Genomic DNA, 13638 nt, shown 5'->3' on the forward strand with positions numbered 1-13638 from the left:
GTATATACACAAACACGTCATACATCATTAGATTGGTGTAAATACGTGCGTAAGTTTTTACCGGGTGAAAGGAGGGACTTGGAGAGATAATATTTGATCGTAGGTTCTTAACCAATTGCATTTTATTGGTAAGATATGCAATTGAGTTTTGAGTGACTTCATCGTAAAAGTAATTTATAGAAACATATAAAAAAAATTATATTGAGAAACTTCTTTTTCTACCTTTAAATCAGAAATTTTGATTTGAGACTTAAAAATAGAATCCACTTTGATAGTGAGCAATAAAATCCTCCGCAATGAGCCTTCTACGAACATGAATTTAGATTAATCGGAAATATAGGGAGCACTTACCACCCCATAATTGGCTTTTCACGACGTGAATTCAAATTAAACTGAACTAGTCGACCAGTGTGTTCGGACGCCAGGCAAAATAAGGAGCACTGAAACCCCCATAGTAGGCTTATTACTATGCGAATTCGAATTAATCGGGTTAGTAAGTTACGAACACGACAGATGGTTAAACGAAAAACAATAGTTGGGCAGTATTATGACATTCAATATGCTCATTCCAAATTTTTACTCAGTGCCCACTCCAGCTCTCCCTAGAAATGTGACACCTTTTGCTTCCTTTGTGAATCAACAAAGCATCAAAATAGCAGAACAAATGAGGATATTCTGTATGCCACTTTAAAAATCAGGATCACTATTTATATGTCAAAATCTTTGAGAGCCAAATATCTACTCCATGTAGCTTCTTCAAAACATTATCGTCGTGTTTTCTTGTTACAACCCCATCTCGGGAAAAACATCAAGATGTTGGAATCAGCAAAAAAGATGGTTGGAACTTGGAACCTAAAGCTTCAAGACAAGGCCAATGGGGCTGTGATCACTGCCATCAACATCTGGGAGAATGTACGAGTCGTGCACCTTGTCAGCAATGCATTCCGAGACAAGGAAGTAGTCGAGCCGCCATCCTGCCATTTTATACCCCAGGTGGGAAAAATATCATAAGAGAAAGATCACAGCGTATAAATTCTATGCCAAACTATCTGAAAAAACTTCATTAAAATAGCAAATGACATTGGACAAAGAATGTGATGTTGGAATTATCTTGTGAAGTAACAAATATGATAGTCCACGAGAGATTGGAGGGATAAGATGTTGGACGATTAGCATAAACAGGTCAATATAAAAGTTGAACTTTTACAATCACCGCTGTCTAAAGGGCAATGTTGTCATTTCACTAGACAGTAAAACACAAAATGAAACGCGAAAATATCTAATTTTAGGGGCTATGGAGAAGAAGAGTACATCAAGAAGCACAAACCGAGGCATGTTTCAGGTTTTCTTAATTTGTCATAATAAGAACAGCCCGAGGAAGCAGAGGACAAGTTAACAGCACCATAATAGAATAAATGTTTAAATACCTTTATTAGTTTTGCGTCCACCATGGCGGTAACCCCAGTAAGTATAACCAACGACACCAGGATGCTGCTTCCTGAATGTATCTACAAACCCCTTGTCCAGGAAGTTCGTTTCAAAGGACTGTCTTTCTTCTTCAGTAAAGCCTGCACTTCTTTTATTTCCCTAAGCAAATGAAGGAAAAAAATCAGAAACGATGAATCAGAATGATATCAAAACTAAAATGCACCTTCAGTAAGCTAAACTAACAACTGAAGACAATGCTAAAATCAACAAGGAAACAGCAATCCTTAAGTTACGAAGTCAAATCATTCTGTTAGCAATGATAATTTCCAATACTTAATTTGTATTCTTTAACCAATGAAATAACACTTCCAGTAGATGAAGGGAGCAAACAAGTTCCCGTGGTGCTAGGTCAGTAGGCTTTGCAAAATTGATACCCCCTCAGTCTCAATTTAGTTCACTTTTTGCTTACTAAGGTTAATTCAACCGACTTTCGAGCAAAATTGTTCATTCTTTTAGGAATTCGGAAACTACACCAAGAAGGACTATAAGTTGCATATAAACATCACGAAATAATACATTTAAAGTGCAATCACCGACCACTCAGTTTGACTCCAACAAAGGAAAAAGTAACAACTATTTCTGGATACGAGAAACATTCTATTGCCACTATCAAGCAAATCTTCTCCACTTGCTTCTAGAATGTTTCCTGCTAAAAGTCTAAATCTTGAATCATAAATCAGAGGTCCTTGGTGATTTTACTATTCCATGTTTCATCTTTTCTTCATAAAATAGACTACTTCTCCCTCCAGTTGATATTTAGAACACTTCCAACGCCTATATTAGCTTTCAAAGAATATTTTGACCTGTATACCGTAATTGCATAAGCTTTCGTTTATGTTTGATTCCAATGCTATTCCTAAGGATAGATGCTAAGATAATCACCTCAAAAACTTAGTAACTTAATTGTAGTATCGTTTCAATCTGCTCTAATGCTTGCTTACTCGTAGCTTTATTTTGTTCTCTTGGGGTCAATACTGATGCTACTTTGTATCTTCTCTTACAACTATATATTAAGAGTCACTTAGCGCCATCTATCATTCACATAAGCATAAACTGCTTCTGCATCATTTACATGATAGAACGTGACAGTAAAATACTTACAGCAGGATTATAAATATCTATCTCCTCGTGGGCGCAATTTAGATCACCTGTCAAAACAACAGGCTTCGACTTTTCTAGCTCCTGCAAAGCCACAGAAGAATAAAAATACTATGAAGATTAGACGTTAACAAACCAAAATAGTAATCTCCGGGACAGAATAAACAAGATACACCCAAAACAAATACGAAAGGAAAAAATCCACAATTTTTGACGACCATGAAAAATAGCAGCAAAATAAGAACAAATAGTGCTTGAAGACAAAAGTGGAAGTATCCCTGGCTGGATTCAATGAATGAAGGCTAAATGGCTTGATGATTTTGACTTGATGAGATTCAAGATGCCTATCTGAAAATGAATGAAAAGAACGTAACCTCGAAAATTGAGGTACCTGTAGACAAATGATACATGGTGCATAAGATGTCAGTAAAGAAAATAACACTTACTTTCATGTGATTGCCAAGAGAAGGATCCCACTCTGTAATTCTGTACGTCTGGTAAAGTACATCTTGTTAGTCATGTCGGTAAGAGGAAATGCATAACATAACAAATACAAAGAAGAGATATAAGACGTAGCGAACTACCAATCGTCGTAGTCCATCACCAGAATTTGGAACATATCCACACAGTAAATAGAAGTTATCAAATTCCACCGTGACAAGCCGTCCTTCAGTATCATGATCAGGTATACCGAGACCATATCTGATAGAAAGTGGTTTAATCTGTCAAAGAGGAAAACAAAAGGATAATACTGGTTAAATACCAAAGAAACCAAAACCAATTCAAGGAAAGAAAACCTCAATCTTCTTCCTTCTACTCTATAAGTAACAAATATTTCTCAGAGACTAAAGTAAGGCACCCAATGGAGGGCTTGACATAAAAACAGATATCATAAGGGAAAAACAGGCTCAAATAAAGAAGATAAACTGCACAGACCATTTAAAGATCTTCCTGCACAAAGAAATACCCGCAGATGAAGAAAATGTACATTTATTATGAGTCATGGCAGTAGCTAATTTTCGCGGTACTTTCTTTTCCTCTGACAAGGTCCATGTGGCACAATGAGTCGTTTACTCAACACCTCATCAACAATAGATTATAAGGTCCAAAATAAACTTTACTCGCTAATAAAAATACAGTCATCCCCTTCATTGTCCTTAGACAGAGAAAAGGAACACATTGCATTACTCTCTGACCGGATTGCTAAGTAAAACAAGTGATTTACTGTTCAAGCAACGACAACAACTACTACACTCCTCCAAGCTAGTCTGAATCAGCTATTATAAATTGCTCGACTTAGACCAGTTTCATTTCAATACTCTAAAAGTAGAAGTTCTCCATATCTTCTATGAAGATACATATCTCTAAATAAATCAAAAAAAATATATATATATATATATATATATAATGTAACAAACTAACATGTAGACCTTAACCCAATGTGTATGTGTGTGTATATATATAGCTTCCCTTGCATTTTCCTTTTGCTAAGTCTACATAGCTTCCAAGAGATAGTAGGTCTATTCAGACATTTTCTTCAATGTGGCATATATATATATATATATATATATATATATATATATATATATAAGTCGACCCTTTTCCCCTCTAACTTCTTTAACTCAGGTTTTACACTTATGGACCGGTGTATTTGGAGGTCTATGTTCAGTGCATGCATGGTGGAGTAAGATAATTTGACTGGTGTATGAAGAAGAAAAACTGAATGAAAAATAAAATAAAAAAGAAAATGGGAAGAAGACGGAAGGGCAAAGGATCATACCCTTGAGATGATTGCAGTACCAGAATACCCAAGCTTAGAGACACTGCATGTCCAAAAGCTATTCTCATAGCCATGGAGACTTTCTTTGATCGCTTCAACGTCTTTTTCCTGCTTTCAAGAATCAGATGTGAAATTAGCCAAGACAGCACAAATATTTGTATGGAAGGGAAAAAATCTCTAGTTGTCACATAGGAATCTACGGAGTATTCATAAACCATCACTGATGACATAAACTCATTGATGGCTGTAAGCAGTTTAGTTCTAAACTATTGAACTAGAAGGCAAGTTTCCATCTTTTTTCAAAGTATACCAATAACTAGAGTTTGTAGAACTTAGTTTAAAAACAAAATCATAAAAGAAAACCTCCAGTTTCTGTTGCAGTCTCGACAATCTAGATTCTGAGAACTCAGTCCGCCTTAAGTTTGAAAAATTGTGTCAACTAGGAAGCAAGTAACCTTAAGGAACTTGGATGATTACACACACACATACATTAATATGAGTGTGTGAGGATATACATGAATATGTGTGTGTGGGTGTGGTAGAAAAAGAAAAACAATTTCTTTCGCCGAGAAATTAAGAGGAAATATGTAATGAGACATAACTGCCTTCCGGGTATTGACCATGCTGCTGTTACACACAAATTTTATTGTTGTTCGAAAGATGAAGACCATAATTTTGATAAGTGAAGTATCGTCTGCATCCCAAGTTGTTTACAAAGATCTCAATACGTTGTAAGGTTGATGAGTAAGATAAACAGTTGTTATATCGCATGCAGAAATTTGAAGGACACACTCCAGAATGTCCAAACATCATAAGAAATTTACGTCTCTACCATTTCCCTTCCTTTCATCCACTCCAATAATCTAAGAACCGAGAAAGATAGGGTACCAACTACATGCCTGAAATTTTGAAATGTGTGTAACTTATGTATATAACATCTATTAAAACATCAATTTGATCTCATCTGAAAAGAGATTAAACCATTAGGCATAGTACATCAAAATCTTCTCTATCAGCAAGTACATCAGCTGTCAGCAAGCAGCTGTATGCAAAGATTCTTTCTCAAACCATTGACATTCCAAGACAATAAAACAAGTATAGAAATGGGGGTGACCTCAATTGTATACAATCCACCCATCCTGGCAGAGGCATCCAAGGTCATACAGATCAACGCCCTCAGAAACTCCAATATGTGCTGAAGCAGCGCTGAAAATTCTTGCTTGTACATTTTTTTTCCTATAAAATTATTCATCATTTAATTTGCTGTCACACCCAAGATGTACAGTAAGTCAAGTGAAATCAGACAAAAGAAAAATCAATTACCTTTGATGTCATTAGATTCAATCGAAAGCTCTTCGGTAATTTCAGCCTTTTTAACAATAATGTCAACACAGGTATCCTTGGTGTGGCCTTTTTTCATTTTTTTCGTCTGCCTAGCAACCTCTGATGCAACAACATCGCTTTGGTCACGATTCTTACTTGACACTTTTCTAGACTTCTTTTTGAAGCTATCTAACTACTCCAAGGCATCTTGATATGCCACAGATCCATTGCCTGCATCTATAGCAGAAAGTTACAGGTTAAGAGTATCTCTCTGTTACATTTTGGATTTTGGAAAAGTCACAGAATAATACTATGACCACCTAGATAAATACCGTTCATCAGTTTCCAAATTAAAGAAATTATTTTATGGGCTTGGTTGCAATTAGAATGACCGAAAAGATTACCGTTAAGTTTGCTGTCGAGGAAAGTCTTCAAAGAAGCAACAAGCTCTTGCTTAGTACCTCTTGGAAAGAATCCCAAGACTCCTAAAAAGTAAAAACACAAAACTGGCAGTCATGTCACAGAATCAAAGCGAAAGCTGCTGCAACATTGAGTAAATTTTGTCCCTCCCACACAAATCATTCTGAAGTGGAACATCACCAGAACAAAGGTTCTAGACCAACTAGTTCAAGTTCCAGATGAATCACTTAGTGCTATATGCTATAATGCTTACAGCCACTTGCTTAGTCCAAACCAGGGCCAGGACTCTTTTAGCTCTACTAAGGCAGCATATTTTTTTCACGTAGTTCGATAATTTTACTGATTCACTACTTAAGGAAGAATTTTCTGGATCAAGCTGGCAAGAGCCTGGGTAAAGCTAGAGTTTTTAATGCACAAAGGCAGTACATGTAAAAGGCTGTCAGGCAACAGTACATGTTATGGCTGTCAGGTAATCATTTTCACATATATAATTAACCTATATCTAACATGAGAAATTATGACAAGAAGCTATATAGAAAAATCTTCCATGTACACGTCGACAAGGTTTTGTAGCATAAGATTTCTAATATATGATATCAATCAAGTGGGGAGATATATTTTACCACTAAGCGTTTTGTAGCATGGGTTCCAAAAGGTAATATTAGAAATATTTTATAAATTATACACATAATATACTGAGTTTAATCGGGTGACAATGGGTTCACGTAACCTTGTCTTCACACCTAAATTCACCCCTGGTCAGGACGGATGGCAACCAATCATCTTTGTTTGAAACAGAAGTCCAGCCAATGTTTTTCCCCCCTCATTTTCTAAGTGACTAATCCAGGCACTTAATGGACCATAGGAAATTATTTGATCAAATCTCTAAACCAAGTATAAATTGGGATTCCTTTCTCCGGAAACCAAGAAACTTAATTGCATTACTACAAACATGCAATGCAAAACCCATCTTTGTTTCCTCCATTCTCTACTCTCTTATTATTTACTAATAACCAAGAAATCCCCGAGGGCCAATGGCGTACGGCTCAAAACTAAGTGATAGCAAACAAACATGAATCATTTACAACATAATAGAGCATATGATGCCAAACAGTTAGCACTATAAAATAGTAGTACCTAAGTTTTACTCTGAGCTGTGGAACTATCATTTTCTCTACTGTTTCCATATCCTCCACAAGAATCTTGCCACCATTTTCCTACATGTAATAATAACAATTCATTCAAACAAGAAAAAGAACATATCTTTCCTACTGAACCATCCTCCAAATGCTAAAAAAAGACATTAATTGGTCAAAAAGGAACAACCTTTGAAACACCCTTATCATCTGCAATACTCAATCTTTCATTTGATTTTGCAGTAGCTGATGAAGTTGAAAAGGGTCTTTTTTTAGACCCCATTATTGTCAAATTCAAAGAAACCAAAAATTGAAACTTTGGGTTTCCTAAAAATGACTCCAACACTGAGAAAAAGGTAACAGTCATGAGAAAAAAATCAAGAAAACAATCAAAACACAAAATAGAATATATATATATATATAAGATGAATATTAGTGAAACTTCAGTTAAAAAAAAAATGCACACACACACTTGAGAGATTGTAACATTAATTTTAATAAGATTACTATATTATGAAAAAGAAAAAAGAAAGTTCAATTCCTTCTTGAGGGTGTCCCAACACAACTCAAGGGGGCTATTTTTTTTCTTTTTCCTATGTAGAAAGGGTGTGGTTTGGAACTTCAAATAGACTAAATATCAACTCATCTAAACACAACAAATACAGAGAAAAAAGAATGAGAGGAAGAAAATTTTTACTTTTTGAAAGTTGCAGAACCCAAAAAAAAAAAAATCGAATTGTATATTTTAATGTTTACATCAGATTTCGTCTAAATGCTCCTGGTCATCATAAAAATAATGTGAGTAAAATGTGTTGATCCCTCCAACATTACAAAAAAAGGTCCGATGAGATTAAATATTATAATGTATTCATTATTAGTATAAACTTCAGGAAGAGATATAAGACCTCTTTCACCTTTTTTTTTCATCTAAGAATCAATGGATATGATTCTCAAATGGGACATAAAATCGAGAATTCATGTGATGCATTTTGTGAAAATTTGAATTGTCATAAAAAGATATTAAACATTTTTTGAGAAAAACAAATTAATGTTGTTTTCACATTTGATGATTTAATTACACAAATAGATGTGACTTGTTTTAGACCCCAAGTTTCAAATGTTGATTGGAATAACCTTCATCCTTAAACAAATCGCATAAAATGGGTAGGAGGAAGTAATAGTTTGATGTTCTGTTTCCGAAACTGAAACATTGATCATTATAGATCCAAGAATTTATATGTGGAGCTTGAAGCTGGCCATATTTTGCAGATATAGGAGATTCATCCTCGAAATTAATGGCTGCATAATCATGGAATTTTTTTTTTATTTTTTTATTATATATATATATATATATATATATATATATATATATATATATATATATATATATATATATATATACATTTTGTTTTTTGATAACCTTGTCCGAGCCAACTTTGCCCAACTGACTAATTCCTTGGTATCCACCTCCTACCAAAGAACCGTTTGAATAAGAAAACGTTTTACCTTGAAGTGAAACTTCAATTAAAAGAAAAAAAAAAAAAAAATTGAACCCGAAGACCTAATGATTCTCAACCCACTTAAAAACCACTAGGTCACACCTTGAATGCAAAATCAAAAGATTCTCGCCAGTTGGATTGCCACCCCCAGACCAGGTCAACAAAGAATAATATCAATGGCAATTTCTATTGCACCTACACAAAATCCATGTGCCCTACTTCACCTCAACCCAACTATAGCCTGGATTTTTTCTCAATCCAATTTCATTCATCTTTACTCTAGTATGAACTGCATCGTTCCACCTACCAGATTGAGAATATAAACTTGATAATACCACATAATGAGCTGGATTTCCTTCCTCAAGTTTGACAAGATGCTTCAAAGCAACCTCTGCTATCTCGATATTAGAATGCATTCTAGATGCATCCAACAAGGCTCCCCAAACACCGCCACCTGGTTCCATAGGCATTGTCTTAAGCAGATCCATAATTTCATTAAACAAGCCAGCACGTCCTAACAAGTCTACTAGACAGGCATAGTGTTCCACGTCTGGTTCAAAGTGATATTTGTCACGCATGCACTGGAATATTTTCCTTCCTTCAACCAAACCTGCATGTCTGCAGGCAGACAAGACACTAAGGAAGGATATAGAATCAAATTCGATGTCTCTCTTTTCCATTAGAGAGAAAACAGAAAGAGCACGATCACCTTCCCCATGCATAGAATATGCTGTAAGTAAAAATTCCAAGAAACACCGTTGTTCTTATCTCCCCAAATAACCTCCGAAAGGTCAAGTTGACCACATTTGGCATACATATCGATCGATACGACTGTTCCCTACAAGCTTATGGGACTGAAAACCATTCTTGATTACGTAGGCATGTATATTCATCCCTCTCTCAAGTATGTTAAATGTGACACCGCAGGCAGGATGCTCACAATTGTGACCACATTCAAACTGAAATGATTCGAATAAAATGGGTAGAAGGAAGAAATTTTTGTGAAGTCCATTTCTATATCCTCCAATCATCTGAAGGGGCCTTAGAGAATCAGTTTTGTAGATCCAAAGATAATTTCCACATTTGGCATACTATAATCTTCCACATTTTGCAGATACAGGTCAATTCAACGTTCTTGAACATGACAGAAGACTCATAATCATATCTTTTTTTTTGACAATGAAGGCACATGCCCAAGTGTACATCACCCAGGGAGGCACAAGCTGGAAGCACACCAACCAGTGTCCCTGGGTCTGGGTATATAATCCAGCTAAACTCAATTGGCAAAACATTTCTAATGCATTACAGCAGTCACCAACCTGGGCATACCCATTTATCAGAGCATTCCATGTCACTACCTGTTTTTAATGGCATCTTATTGAACATATTAAGTGCAGAACTAAACAGGTTGCACTTAGCATACACAGTTCCTGTTGAAATATCAGAACTAAATGCAAAATCACGGAGATTCTTCAAAGTTGGATTGCCACCCCCAGACCAGGTCAACAAGAATAATATGGGTTATTTCTAATTGGATATCCATATTATCACAAAATCCATGTTGGCTTTACTTCACCTCAGAAGACTATTACCTGGATTTTGTCCTCAATCCAATTTCATTCATCTTTACTCAGTATGAACTGCATGGGAAGATTGAGAATATAAACCTTTTCACATAATGACACGACCTCAAAGAAAATCTTGGAAAATATCCATATTAGAATGCCTAGATTTCCCTCCACCACCCACTCCCCAACCAAATCCACCCAACGATCACCCTCGAACGCACTTCATCTTCACCTACCCACCCCAAACTCCGCCATCTGGTTCCATAGGCATTGTCTTAAGTAGATCCATAATTTCATTAAACACTTTGCTTTGAAGACAACCCTAAAAAGTCTATATTTGTAAACAGCCATTTTTTAGTGTTCCAAAAATGGCTATTTTTGTAAATTGACCATTTTTATAAAATGATTTAAAATGGTTATTCAACCAAACCTTTATGTCTGCAGGAGACAAGACACTAAAATGCAAATTTGCAAAAATAAGCAACTTTTTTCTCTTTTTCAAAAAAGAGAAAACAAAAGTAGCCATTTTTGTGTCATGCAAAAAAATGCTACTTTACAAAATTGAACACTATCTTGGAAACACTGTCAAAAATGGTTATTTTAATACTTTCACAAAGAAGCTATTTTAAAAAATGGCTACTTTTTGCAAAGCGCTTATTTTTAAAGTAACTACTTTCCCTACAAAATGACTATTCATGAAAATTGACTACTTGAAAAAGTGACTATTTTGAATATTATCTCTCTCAAAGTGGCTATTTTCAAATGTGACTACTTTTACAAAGTGACTATTTTCTTAAGTGAATACATTGGGCTGAAATGATTCGACTATTTTTGAAAAAGTAGCTACTTTTGGCAAGTCCATTATGCAATATCCTGCAATCATTTTGTTCCATGATTACTTTTAGAGAACTTGCTTTTGTTGAACATGAACTCAGCCACAAAATGTCTAGTTTTGCAAAGGTGAGATTAGGGGTTCTTCACATGACAGTGTGGGTCAAACCCGTATCTGATAATTTGACAATGAAGGCACATGCCCAAGTGTACATCACCCAGGGAGGCACAAGCTGGAAGCACACCAAATATTGTCCAAAACATTCTGGTATAATCCAGCTAACCTGGGAAAATTGGCAAAACATTTCTAATCATACCAAACACACTCACCAACCTGGGTTTTATCCATTTTACCCATTAATTTACCCATATTTTAATGGATCTTATTGAACATATTAAGTGCAAACTAAACAGGTTGCACTATAGCATACCCATGGAAACCAAGGCAGTTCCTGTTGAAATATTTTAATCGATTTTGGCTTTGATGGCATGACAATGGACACTCTTTCCTAATCTCACTGCCCTTAGCTCTGCACAGGCTGGGATTACGCTCACCAGAGTAACATTATTTGGCTGTGAATACTCATTCTACATATCTCGAAACAGAGAGATCGCCTCTTGAGGATATCCTGATTGTGAGAAAGCAGCTATTGCTGCTGACCAAGCAACCAAATCTCTTCGCTTAATCCCCCAAAACAGATCTCTAGCTTTGTCCAACACTCCACACTTTGCATACATTGTCATTAATGAAGTAGCAATCATAACATCAGAATCAATCATTTCTTGAATTGCACATTCATGAATTTCAATCCCTCTCTCTAAATCACCCATTTCACCAGCCCCGATCTGTAATGCACTTACAGCTGATACTTTGCTCATTTTCAAGCCCGTCCTCTTCATGCAATCAAACAATTCCAAAACCTCACGAAAATTCCCATTATATGCATAACCTGCCATCATTGTACCCCATGAAACATCATCTTTTCCCCTTAACTCATTAAAAACTCGGTGAGCAACATCGGGATAATTACATTTTGAGTATGTATCAATCAAAGCATTATAAACAGAAACCGGAAACACTCTCCTATATACATAACCATGTATACACCTGCCTGCCCTCATATCCATTAATTTACAAACCCCAGGAAGCAAATTCAATAACGTCACCGTATTAGGACTAATTTACAAACCTCATATATTTATAAAACTTTATCCGATAGCGTAGATATCAAAATTTTGTTGGACTCTACAAGATAAGTTCAATATCTGTTAGGGTTTCTTGGAGGCTACTCTACTCCAAACCCTAGCTTACGCCTATATAAAGGGGCACATATTCCCTGAAAAAGGTATCTCAGATATCCCATAAACTCATGGGTATTCAAAAAGAGGTCAATATGTGGTCGGATATGGGTAATTCGAGGGCCGTTAGTAGCAGAAATAATATTGAAGAAGATGTGCAGGAGCTCCGAACTCCCTCCACGTATGTCGACGGTGAGTGAATTGGTACAGTTGTTTCACCCGCTGGACCAGTAGGAGCTGGAATAGAAAACGTCGTTAACATGAACGGCATTTCGAGTAACATCCAGGTTAAATGGTCATAAAAATACCCGCTACGTCTAAATGCGACTGCTAACACGTCTAGAACCTCCAAAGGCAGTTGATTTTCATACGATAAAAGGTCACGAAGCACCCAATCTCTATCATCTTTCTTCATATTCAACAATCTACTACTGCCAATTCGAGTTGTGTGATAGCAAATGAATGCAACAACGAAGCAGCCGTCGAGGAACATCATCTTACACCACTCACGGTCGTCTTGAAAGAATTGGTTAATATCGTAAGAGTACCAATTCCGAGCACCGAGCAACCGTTCTTCCACACTTGCATACGCTCGTTCAATAGATACCTGGTTTAGTTCTGCTAATTGCTTCACTGCTTTCAGCTTCAAATCCTTCGTGGATTGACCATCAAGGTTTCGGCAGTGAATTGGACCAATGGGAACAAAAATGGGCGTGTAGTACTTTTTATAATTATTCTCGTGCAGTATAGGGGAAATTCTTTGTAATTTGCCCGGCTCTTCATGTGGTGGGTCAGGTATATCAATGACAGATTGCAACCAGTCAGGCCCTTCGGCTGCTATACTGTTGATGGCATCAGCCTGAGACATTTATATATATATATATATATGTGTTGAAAGAGGCGATAAGATCAGTTGGATCATCCATGCATATATATATTATATATATATACACAGAGAATGAACATTAAGAACCTTGCACTTTAATTAGTTTCTGCAAAAGCTACAAGTTTTTATATTACTTTTTTTTTTTTTTTTTTTTTTTTTTTATATTACTTAATTTGAGACCAAGTGTGGTATTTTTTTATTTTTTTTTTGCTTTAACAGCGCCTTTATTCTCAACTTGACACACTAACAAAGGCAGATTCTAATATTCTACTCTTCCTCACTATTATTATCATGTTAAAGTGCTGAATTT

General features: G+C 35.9%; 2 pseudogenes; both read right to left on the reverse strand.

The window, feature by feature from the left end:
• Positions 1–496: 496 nt before the first annotated feature.
• On the reverse strand, positions 497–7657 carry LOC132061483 (DNA-(apurinic or apyrimidinic site) endonuclease, chloroplastic-like; annotated as a pseudogene).
• LOC132061484 (pentatricopeptide repeat-containing protein At2g39620-like) lies at positions 7435–13310 on the reverse strand (annotated as a pseudogene).
• Between the last annotated feature and the right edge of the window lie 328 nt (positions 13311–13638).

This window comes from Lycium ferocissimum, chromosome 6, assembly GCF_029784015.1.
Source record: "Lycium ferocissimum isolate CSIRO_LF1 chromosome 6, AGI_CSIRO_Lferr_CH_V1, whole genome shotgun sequence".
NCBI lineage: Eukaryota > Viridiplantae > Streptophyta > Magnoliopsida > Solanales > Solanaceae > Lycium > Lycium ferocissimum.